The following is a 10,591-nucleotide window of genomic DNA, read 5'->3' on the forward strand; positions in this document are numbered from 1 at the left end:
TCTGTAACCGGATTATTCTTATCACCATCATCATCAATATTTTTATCCTTTGTCTAGATAGAATCTAGTGTACATTTTGTAGTAACTATCTTCTCCCCCTTTTTGGCATCAGTATTTGAAAGAAGAGAAAACAGAGCATCCAGTTTGTCACCTATAGAAGAGACCTTATCTTCTAAGGAGGAAATTTGAGAGGCCATGCTGTGTTGAGATTCAACAACATCTATGATAATATTTTTTACACTTTTGAATTCAGCTGAGGTAGGTGTGTGAAGCAAAAATCTATCAATTTTCTCCTTGATAGCAGTATGAGACTTCTTCATTTCATCAATGTCAAAGTGAATTCCTTTAACAGAATTAGTGGAGGCCTTAGGATGCAACTTCAGATCAGGAGTTTGAATTTCATCATAGGCACGATGAATATGTTGTAGGCCAACAATAGACGAGATAGAAGTATTTGCAAGTCTCCATTTATAATACCATTCTGTCTATCTGAAATGCTCAGCATCAGCATTGTAATAAAAAAGATTTTCATTGAAGTGCGAAGAAAAACCAATATTGGACTTCTTAGATGCATCAATTACAGACTTAAGTTGAGCTGTGTCAGAATCATCCTCATCACTGTCATTATCTGAATCAGACAGTCCATCAGAAGAATTTGCAGAATCAGGCAGAGTTGCTTTTCCTTTATCCAGATTCTTTGCAAGAGATGCCTGTGGCTGATGAGATCCTGAAACAGAAACATGGTAACACCTAAATCTCTTTGTTCTTTTCAAGTGATCTCATCACTTCTCACACAATATATTACTTTTAAGAGTAATAGTGTTCTCACAGAAGAAACTTTATAAGTAAAGAAAAACTTATAAGATTTTTGTCTCAAAGCTACCTCTCCTTTTGCCAGTACAGGAGACTGCCACTCAATTTTTTTTTAATCTGATATTTTCACACAGTCTCACAGAAAGGCTCAATCACACATTTAGCAAAGAAATAAGAGATGGCTGAGAAGAGTTGTATGCTTGTCATATAAATAGAGGTAACCTCAAAAAGAGACTATTTATAATCATACGAACATGCATATATATATATGAGAAAGTTAGCAATACTTGAAGGTGAGTCCTCAAGTGGAAGTGAGGATAGTGGAGGACCAAACAGCACATCAGGATGCTTCTGCAAACTATCAATCAGTAGTGGATCATCAATAGTAGCTAGTGCAGTTGAAGGATGATTCTCAGTAGGAGCTGTTGTAACATCAGGATTTATTCTGTCAGTAGAAAGTGAGAAAGACCAGCATCAGTACTTTGAACTGATGGTTCTTGTGGATTCTAAGACATGTGAGTTGCTTCAACAGTACTTGGCGAAGGTTCTTGTGTGCTCTTCTCAATAATAGGATCATTTATGATTGCATCCACCTTTGACAATATCTCCTGATGAGTTTGTTTTTCCTGTATTAGTTGAATAGAGTCAACAAGAAGATCACTCTGAGCAATTTTAACAATAATCTGTGCAACCTCATTGTCTGCATCTTCTCATTGAGAAGATGGTTCTTGTGTGACTGGATGTGTTGCAGTTGCTAAATCCCTTTGAGACTTAGGTTCTTGTGTACTGACATCCTTGGCAAGAGGCTAAGTCTTCTTCTTCTTCTTTCTGATGTATCCAACTACTTCTTCACTTTTTCTTTTCAACTGGCTCTTTGAAGTTTTCTTGTGTTTAGTAGTTGCTTCATTTATTGGAAGATTGTCAAGCAGAGCACTAGCATCAGTAGTTGGCTCCTTGGTTCCAGTAGTGTTTACAGAGTCATCAGGATATTGATCAATGGACTTCCTGAGTTTTGATAAGGACCCTATTGACATCTGATCATCTGAGTCAGAATCTTCTTGTATGATTAGTCTTCATTTCCTGATTGAAAAGCAGTCTTCTTTCTTCTCACTCTCACTCAGTGAGGCTTGTTTAGCTTTCTGTCTAGATGTGACAGATTTCTTAAACAGCCTTTTCTTTGTTACAACTGATGTCTTTTGAGAGACAACAGATGAGGCTAATTTAAGAGCTTGATGTGTTTGTTGTTTGAAAGAATAAATGCTTAGGTTAGAAACAAGATGGGTGGTTTCTTGATTCTCAGCATCAGGAACTGTGACAGAGGTGCCAACATCAGGATTTGCAGGCACTTTTGTAGGAGTATGTCTATTTCTTAACATATTTTGCCTGACCTCTCTAGGAAGAAAGGGAGGTCCTGAAAATTTATTCTTTTCATCCCTTTTAATATGATCAGTGATTGCTTTTTCAGAAATTTAAAAAATAGGGAGTAATTCATCATCATCAAAAATAGCATTAGGGCATAGAAAATTGAAAATCAGTTGTAGAAATCTAGTATACCCTATTACTCCTGAAGCACCTGCTCTCCTAGAAATTATGAACTGTAGTATAGTATTACCATAATCAAAATTACCAGAGTAAAGAAGAAAGTACCTGTTATGGATAAAAAACCAAGGTTATTACTTGCTGTATTTAATACTAAGATTCGGGAGCTCAAGGCCTTTAATGGCTGCTCTCGTACTTCGTGACTCAATCTGCCTTTACGAGATGCCTACGTATCTCTGTGAATTAGAGAATCAAGCCAAAAAACGTAGTTCTGATTGGTGGGGGTGAGACCCCTTATATAGATGTTGGGAGTCCTTGAATTGGACTTGGTATAGGAGACTTGGTGGGCAAGTCTCATAATTAGAATGGACTTTGGAGTCCTAGATAGTAGGAAACTGATTCCTTATCCTTTTAGGTCCCCTTGAGGCTAATCTCCAAGGATTTATATCCTTATCGGGACTCTTTTCAACATCTGATTTGTCCCTTATTAATTAATTACGAAATTAATTAATAATCAGGGTTTTTGGGCCTTTTTTATTCCATCAGGCCTGATCTGGTCCATCAGGCTTAACCTTTCTGGTCTGAGTATCATATACCTTTTTATTGGGCCTATCAGCCCATTAATTATAAAATCAGGACTTATTTATCCCTATCATTTGCCCCCCAACTTTTGGGAAACATTGATTAGGTTTCGCAGAAGTTATTTGTTCCCTTTCAGGGTTTCGTTTTTGCGTAAAGTGTGGAGCGACCTACACATTTACAATGAATCTTCCTTTTATTCGGAAATTATCTTAATTTCCAGGAATTTTTCCCTAATTTTCTGGGGTTTTCCCTAATTTCTGGATTTTTCCCTTAATTTTTGGGATTTATCCTAATTTTCTGGGATTTTTCCCTAATTTTCTGGTATTTTTCCTTAATTTCTGGATTTTTCCCTAATTTTCTGGGATTTATCCTTAATTTTTGGATTTTTCCCTAATTTCTGGGATTTTCCCTAATTTTTTGGGATTTTTCCTTAATTTCTGGATTTTTCCCTAATTTTCTGGGATTTATCCTTAATTTCTGGATTTTTTCCCTAATTTCTGGGATTTTCCCTAATTTCTGGATTTTCCCCTTAATTTTTGGGATTTATCCTAATTTTCTGGGATTTTTCCCTAATTTCTGGATTTTTCCCTAATTTTCTGGGATTTATCCTTAATTTCTGGATTTTTTCCCTAATTTCTGGGATTTATCCTTAATTTCTGGATTTTTCCCTAATTTCTGGGATTTTCCCTAATTTCTGGATTTTTCCCTTAATTTTTGGGATTTATCCTAATTTTCTGGGATTTTCCCCTAATTTTCTGGGATTTTTCCCTAATTTCTGGATTTTTCCCTAATTTTCTGGGATTTATCCTTAATTTCTGGATTTTTTCCCTAATTTCTGGCTTAAAATCGATCAGAATGCATTCAAAATCGATCAGGATGCAGACAAAATCGATCAGGATGCAGCCAAAATCGATCAGGATCCTGATCGAATTAGCTCAGGATCTTACACTCTGGTCGACAGGATTCCTGGTCGATTTCGATCAGGATTCTGACCGAATTGGCCTTCAAAGTGACACCCTAGTCGATTGTTACACGGGCTTAATCGACCAGGATTCCTGATCGATTTAGATCAGGACTCTGATCGAATTAAATGGCTCTCGACCATTCTGATCGAATGGAATATCGATCAGGACTCTCTTCTCTGTCGATCAGGACTCTGATCGATCTTAGGGGATTTCTTCCCTCCTGTTCGAATAAGATATCGATCAGGACTCTCTTCTCTGTCGATCGGGACTCTGATCGATCTTAGGGGATTTCTTCCCTCCTGTTCGAATAAGATATCGATCAGGACTCTCTTCTGTGTCGATCAGGACTCTGATCGATCTTAGGGGATTTCTTCCCTCCTGTTCGAATAAGATATCGATCAGGACTCTCTTCTGTGTCGATCAGGACTCTGATCGATCTTAAAGGATTTCTTCCCTCCTGTTCGAATAAGATGTTGATCAGGATCCTCTTTTGCATCGATCAGGACTCTGATCGAACCATATTAAGGTTCTGGTCGATTTTTGACTTTTTAAATTCCACAGGAGCTTCTAGATTGTTCCTGATACTTCTTGTAGATGGGCCTCTAGGTTGGGCCTGGCTAAATGGGCCTAAAAACGCCTCGTATTCCGAGCTTTTCGCCTATATAAGTGTAGTGTGGAGTGAGAACCCTCACTTCACTTCCCACTTCTCATTTTCTCTCACATTTTCCTCTAGAGTTCTCCCTTTGAGAAGGCGATTTCCGGCTACCAAAGCCACCGCAGCTCCACCATTTTCAAGTATTTCTGGGTTTCAAGCCTTCAACCGAAGCATATCAATGGCGGACCGTGACCTGGCTCGTTTGCAGAAGATGAATGTCTCTAAAAGAGGTACAAACATTCAAATTCAATCTCCATATACTTCCCTCATTGATATGATTAACTCGAGAGGTGATGAATATCCTTCTCTATCTGAGTTAGATTCGTATAATCATGGTAACACTTTTCATGAGTTAGATGGTAGGATAGAGTCTATGAACACCTTGTACAGACTTCCACCCCACCTTAGGATCACTCCAGCCGCCCCTGGGGATAGGACTTGTAATTGGGAGGGGGATACCCTGTTCATTTATCGAGGAGCCCTGACCGCAGGTCTTAGGTTCCCATTCCATGAATTTATTCCTCGTTTACTAGCCGATGTACGAATCAACCCTTGTCAACTCCCTCCTAACGCCTGGAGGAACATTATCTGTTTTATGGTCCTTTGTCTCAGGAATAGCTTCCCTCTTTCCGTAGCTGTCTTTAGGAAAGTTTTCCAATTCTATAATAGTTCCATGAGTCAGCCAGGCTGGGTTTTAATTCGCCAACGGCCCAAAATTCCCCATATCTTTGATAGTAACTCTATAGTCGAGAACAACCCTAAATGGAGGGATGAGTTTGTCAGGCTGACCTGGGCTGGGGGTGATTGGGCCACACTCTTCCGTAGGCCATTTTGCAAAGTATCAGATGGTAGTCCTGGTAGCATCAGATTAACTGATGAGGAGGAGGTGGCCTACCAAGCCTTAATTTCAGATGATGGGAAAACAGACACCTGGACCCTTTTAGAGGAATTTTCCTTGAAGAAAGTTGGTCTCTCCCAGGCCAGTGATAAGGGTAAATTTATACCTGCGTAATTATTTTTCCTTCTCTTTAATCGCACTTTTTCTTTTTTCTGGATTTTAATATTCCTTCTGCTTTTCCTTTCAGCTTGTGAGGCTATTAATAATGTCAATAGGCCCAAGGAGGGGGAATCTGGCCGCCAGAAGAGGGCCAAGTTAAACAGGGACCCCAGGAGCAAACCTGACGGTCCTACTTTCCTTAAGCCCCACGTCCCGGTGGTCGAGCTGGGGGACGATGTGGATCCTCCACTTAAGGCACATTCCTTCAGGCCTAACTGGGGCTTCAGGAGGAGCGATACGGTGGTTGGATCCACCAAACATGCCAAGGATTGGTCGTACCATTCCATCACTCCCCATGATTTCACTGACATTGTTACGGGGAGTGATGTCGAGACTATTGAGCTTCTGGGTTCTCAAGCCCAAGCTGCGGTAATTTTCTTTTTTTCTTCTCTTCCTTTTGTGAATTTCAACTTTTCTTGTATCCCAATGAATTTGCGCCAACTCATACATATTTCTTTGCAGAGTAATACCTATTTCCAGGCGGCCCTACATCAGGCTAGATCTTGGAAGGGTAACTCTGATGTTTTTGAGAAGGAGATGAAGAAGTGGGAGGAGAGAGCCAAGGTCCTGGAGAAGAAGCTGGATACGAAGAAAGAGGAGCTGGCTAAGGCTCATTCCGAGCTGGTGAAACTTAGGAGCGATAAGGATAAGCTCATTGATGACTACATGGATTCTGACAAGTTTAAGAATCTCATGGAGATTCATGATGAGGGTCTTTATTCCCTACAGTTCACTCAGGGATGGGATGCGGCCGTGAAGGCTGTTTCTGAGAAGTACCCGGGCTTAGTCGACCCTAAGGACTTTATAAGTCCTGAGCAGGCTGAGTCAGAGGACAGCATAGACGCCCTCTTCAACTCCCCTCAGCCAGATGATCGCATCTTGGATCCTAACACTGCTTCTCCTCCCGCTTCTCCTGCGAAGGACGCTGAAGGCGCTGATAAGGAGAAAGAGAATGAAGGCTCCCGCATGGAGGAGTAGTTTTTCTATTCTGTAATTTTATCCTTAATTTATGTCTGGACTTTTGTTTATATTAAAACTTATTACCCTGCGGGGCTATGCTACTTTCCTTATTTGCATTCTCTCCTTCATTTTTCCGATACTTTAATATTCAAACTCGGCTTAATGGGCCACACAAGTATTATCACAAGTCAAACATCCATAGGTTGAAATAATTTCAAACTCTTCCATTTCAAGTCTGGTTTTCCTAAACCTTACATAATATGGGTTCGACCCTGATAGCTAAAAAATAAAAATCCTATGCAAACAAAGCTTCCAGGTGCTTTTAAACCTATTTGTCACAATGACAAGTGAGAATCGTACTTAGCCTATCTTACACGTAGTAAACCTTCAGGTTTTGTGCATGCCAGGTCCTCGGGACTTCAAAACCATCCATAGTTTCCAGCTTGTAGGTTCCTCTACCCTGAACGCTCTTGACTCTGTACGGCCCTTCCCAATTTGGGGCGAGCTTTCCTTTCTGTCCAACACCAGAAGCCTCTATTTTTCTCAAAACTAGATCACCTTGTTTAAAAAACCTCTCTTTAACCCTTAAGTTATAGTAGAATGAAGCTTTTTTCTGATATTCTACTATCTTTGCATGTGCTTTATCTCGCACTTCATCGATTAAATCCAGGGCTAACTTCTGCCCTTCTTCATTTTCTTTTTCATCAAAAGCCTGAATCCTTGGAGAGGAATGTGATATCTCCACGGGAACTACTGCTTCTGCCCCATATGCCAACATGAAAGGAGTTACATCTGTCGTGACTCTACAGGTAGTTCTATAGGCCCATAATATGGAAAGTATCTCATCCTCCCAATTATTTCTTAACTTTTCGATCCTCTTCTTTAGTCCATCCAGGATTATCCGATTTGCTACCTCCGCTTGCCCATTGGCTTGCGGGTGAGCCACAGAGGTGAACCGTAACTCAATTTCATTTTCTTCGCAATACTTCTTGAATTCCTCGTTGTTGAATTGTGTTCCATTGTCAGTGACGAGGATACGGGGAATTCCATATCGGCACATAATATTTTCCCACAGGAATTGTGCAACCTGCTTAGTTGTGATTTTGGCCAAAGGTTTGGCTTCGATCCACTTGGTGAAATAATCAATGGCTACAATCAGAAACTTCCTTTGTGCTGTGGCCATAGGAAAAGGCCCTAGAATATCCATCCCCCACATAGCAAAGGGAATAGGTGAGTTGATAGAGGTCAGCATCTCGGGGGGTTGTCTGGCGACTGGTGCATGCTTCTGACAGCGATCACACTTCTTTACATATTCTTTGGCATCAGCCATCATTTCTGGCCAATAGAAGCCTAAACGGGTTATCTTATGAGCCAAGGCCCTGCCCCCCAAGTGTTGCCCACAAATACCTTCATGCACTTCCTCAAGAGCTAAGCGTGCCTCATCGGGCCTGAGACACCTCAAGTAAGGAACCACGAAAGATCTTTTATATAGAATCCCATCTATCAAAGAGTACCTTAGTGCTCGAACAGTTAACTTCCGTGCCTCAACTACATCGCTAGGCAACCAACCGGTCTGAATGTGAGCCTTGATGGGATCAATCCATGACGTCCCCAAGCCTACGGGAGCCACAAGCTTAACATCTATGCTTCGTGTCTTCAAAACACGGAAGTACACACTTCCTGAACTTTCTTCAATCTCAGACGAAGCGAACTTTGATAGCGCATCTGCCTTAACATTTTCTTCCCTTGGAATGTGTTCAACATGGCACTCATTTAATTGGGTCATCACAGCCCTTACTAGGCGGACATACTTAGCCATCGTATCATCCCTTGCCTCGAATTCTCCCTTTACCTGGGATATGATCAGCTTCGAGTCTCCACGGACCTTTAAGTTTTTGACTCTAAGTGTCCCAGCTAGACCAAGGCCAGCTATTAGGGCTTCATACTCTGCCTCATTGTTTGTGGTTGGAAAATCTAGCTTCATAGCATACTCAATTAAGAACCCATCAGGGCTTTGCAAAACCAACCCTGCTCCACTGGAATTTGTTTTTGATGCTCCATCAAAATAGAGAACCCAATATTCTTTCTCCTTATCATTCTTCTGCCTGTCCCCATTGTCGACTCCCTTGTCTTGAGGTATGGTATCTTCCTGCCCCCCGACTTCTTGGTTGGGTATGGTACATTCCACCACGAAGTCAGCTAGTGCCTGGGCTTTTATGGCCATACGTGGCTTATACTTGAGATCGAACTCTCCCAACTCTATTGCCCACTTAATCAGTCTCCCACTTGCCTTGGGACTGTGAATGATATTTCTCAGTGGCTGATTTGTTAGCACTTCAATTTGGTGAGCTTGAAAATAAGGACGCAGCTTTCTTGAAGCCATTACCAAGGCTAAAGCGAATTTCTCAATGGCTGAATAATTCAACTCAGCACCATGCAAAATTTTTCTAACATAGTATACGGGTTTCTGGACTTTCAGTTCCTCCTTAACCAACACGGCGCTCAAGGCGCTCTCTGAAATAGCCAAGTACAAGAATAAAACTTCATTCAGAACTGGCTTGGCCAACAACGGGGCCTGGCCCATATACTTCTTTAACTCTTCAAATGCCTTCTGATTTTCCTCACTCCATACAAAGTCTTTGATGTTCTTTAGTGACTTGAAAAATGACAAGCACTTGTCTCCTGACTTGGAGATGAATCGTCCTAACGCAGCAACCCTTCCTGTGAGCTTCTGAACATCCTTGACAGTTTTGGGGGGTTCCATGTCCAGGATTGCCTTTATTTTATCGGGGTTTGCCTCAATTCCCCTCTTCGAGACCATCAATCCCAAAAATTTTCCAGATCCTACTCCGAAAGCACACTTCGTCGGATTCAACATCATCTTATGGTACCTCAGGACCTCAAAAGCTTCCCTTAAATGGGCTATATGATCAGTCTTCACTAGACTCTTGACTAACATGTCATCAACATAGACTTCCATAGTCTTACCAATAAGACCCTTAAAAATTCTATTCACCAACCTTTGATAGGTGGCTCCTGCATTCTTGAGACCAAACGCCATAACAAGATAACAATAAACACCAAAGTCAGTGATAAATGATACCTTTGGAATGTCATCCTTATGCATTTTGATCTGGTTGTATCCGCTAAACCCATCCATGAAACTCAGCATCTCATGTCCAGCGGTGGCATTAATCAAAGTATCAATTCTAGGCAGCGGAAAACAGTCTTTGGGGCATGCATCATTCAGATCGGTGAAGTCTATACACATCCTCCACTTTCCATTAGACTTCTTCACCATTACAGGGTTTGCTAACCACTCCGGAAATTGAATCTCCTCAATGAAACCAGCCTCTAAAAGCTTTTCCACTTCCTGCTTTATAGCCTCTTGTCTTTCCGGGGCAAAATTTCTTTTCTTTTGTTTCACTGTCTTCCGGCTTGGATCTACGTTTAGCTTGTGAGTAATTAACTCCGGGTCTATGCCTGGCATATCAGCTGCTGACCATGCAAACACATCACTATTTTCTTGCAAAAATTTCACTAACTTCCCTCTAAGGGGCTCCTCTAATGTGGCTCCAATGAAAGTCGTCCTCTCAGGATTCTCGGGGTCTAAAGGAACCGAAACCAATTCTTCTGCTGGCCTTCCTCTATTCTCATCATTTTCTCGAACGTCCATATCTTCAATAGGAAGAACCTGCCCCCCGACTCCATCTGCCCTCAAAGAGGCCACATAACAGCTTCTAGCCATTTTTTGATCTCCTCTCTCTTCTCCAATCCCGTTTCGGGTGGGAAACTTCATGACTGAATGGTAGGAAGAGGGGACTGCCTTGAAGGCATGTATCCCTGTTCTCCCCATGATAGCATTATAAGTTGAACTAGCCTTTACCACCACGAAATCCAGCATCTGCGTTGCTTGCCTTGGCTCCGTACCTATGGTGGTTGGCAATTTAATTATCCCTTCCACAGGACATTCTACTCCAGCAAATCCATATATTGGCATGTCGGTTGGTGTCAACTGGG

Source organism: Apium graveolens, chromosome 3 (genome assembly GCF_009905375.1).
Source record: "Apium graveolens cultivar Ventura chromosome 3, ASM990537v1, whole genome shotgun sequence".
In the NCBI taxonomy this organism is placed as follows: domain Eukaryota; kingdom Viridiplantae; phylum Streptophyta; class Magnoliopsida; order Apiales; family Apiaceae; genus Apium; species Apium graveolens.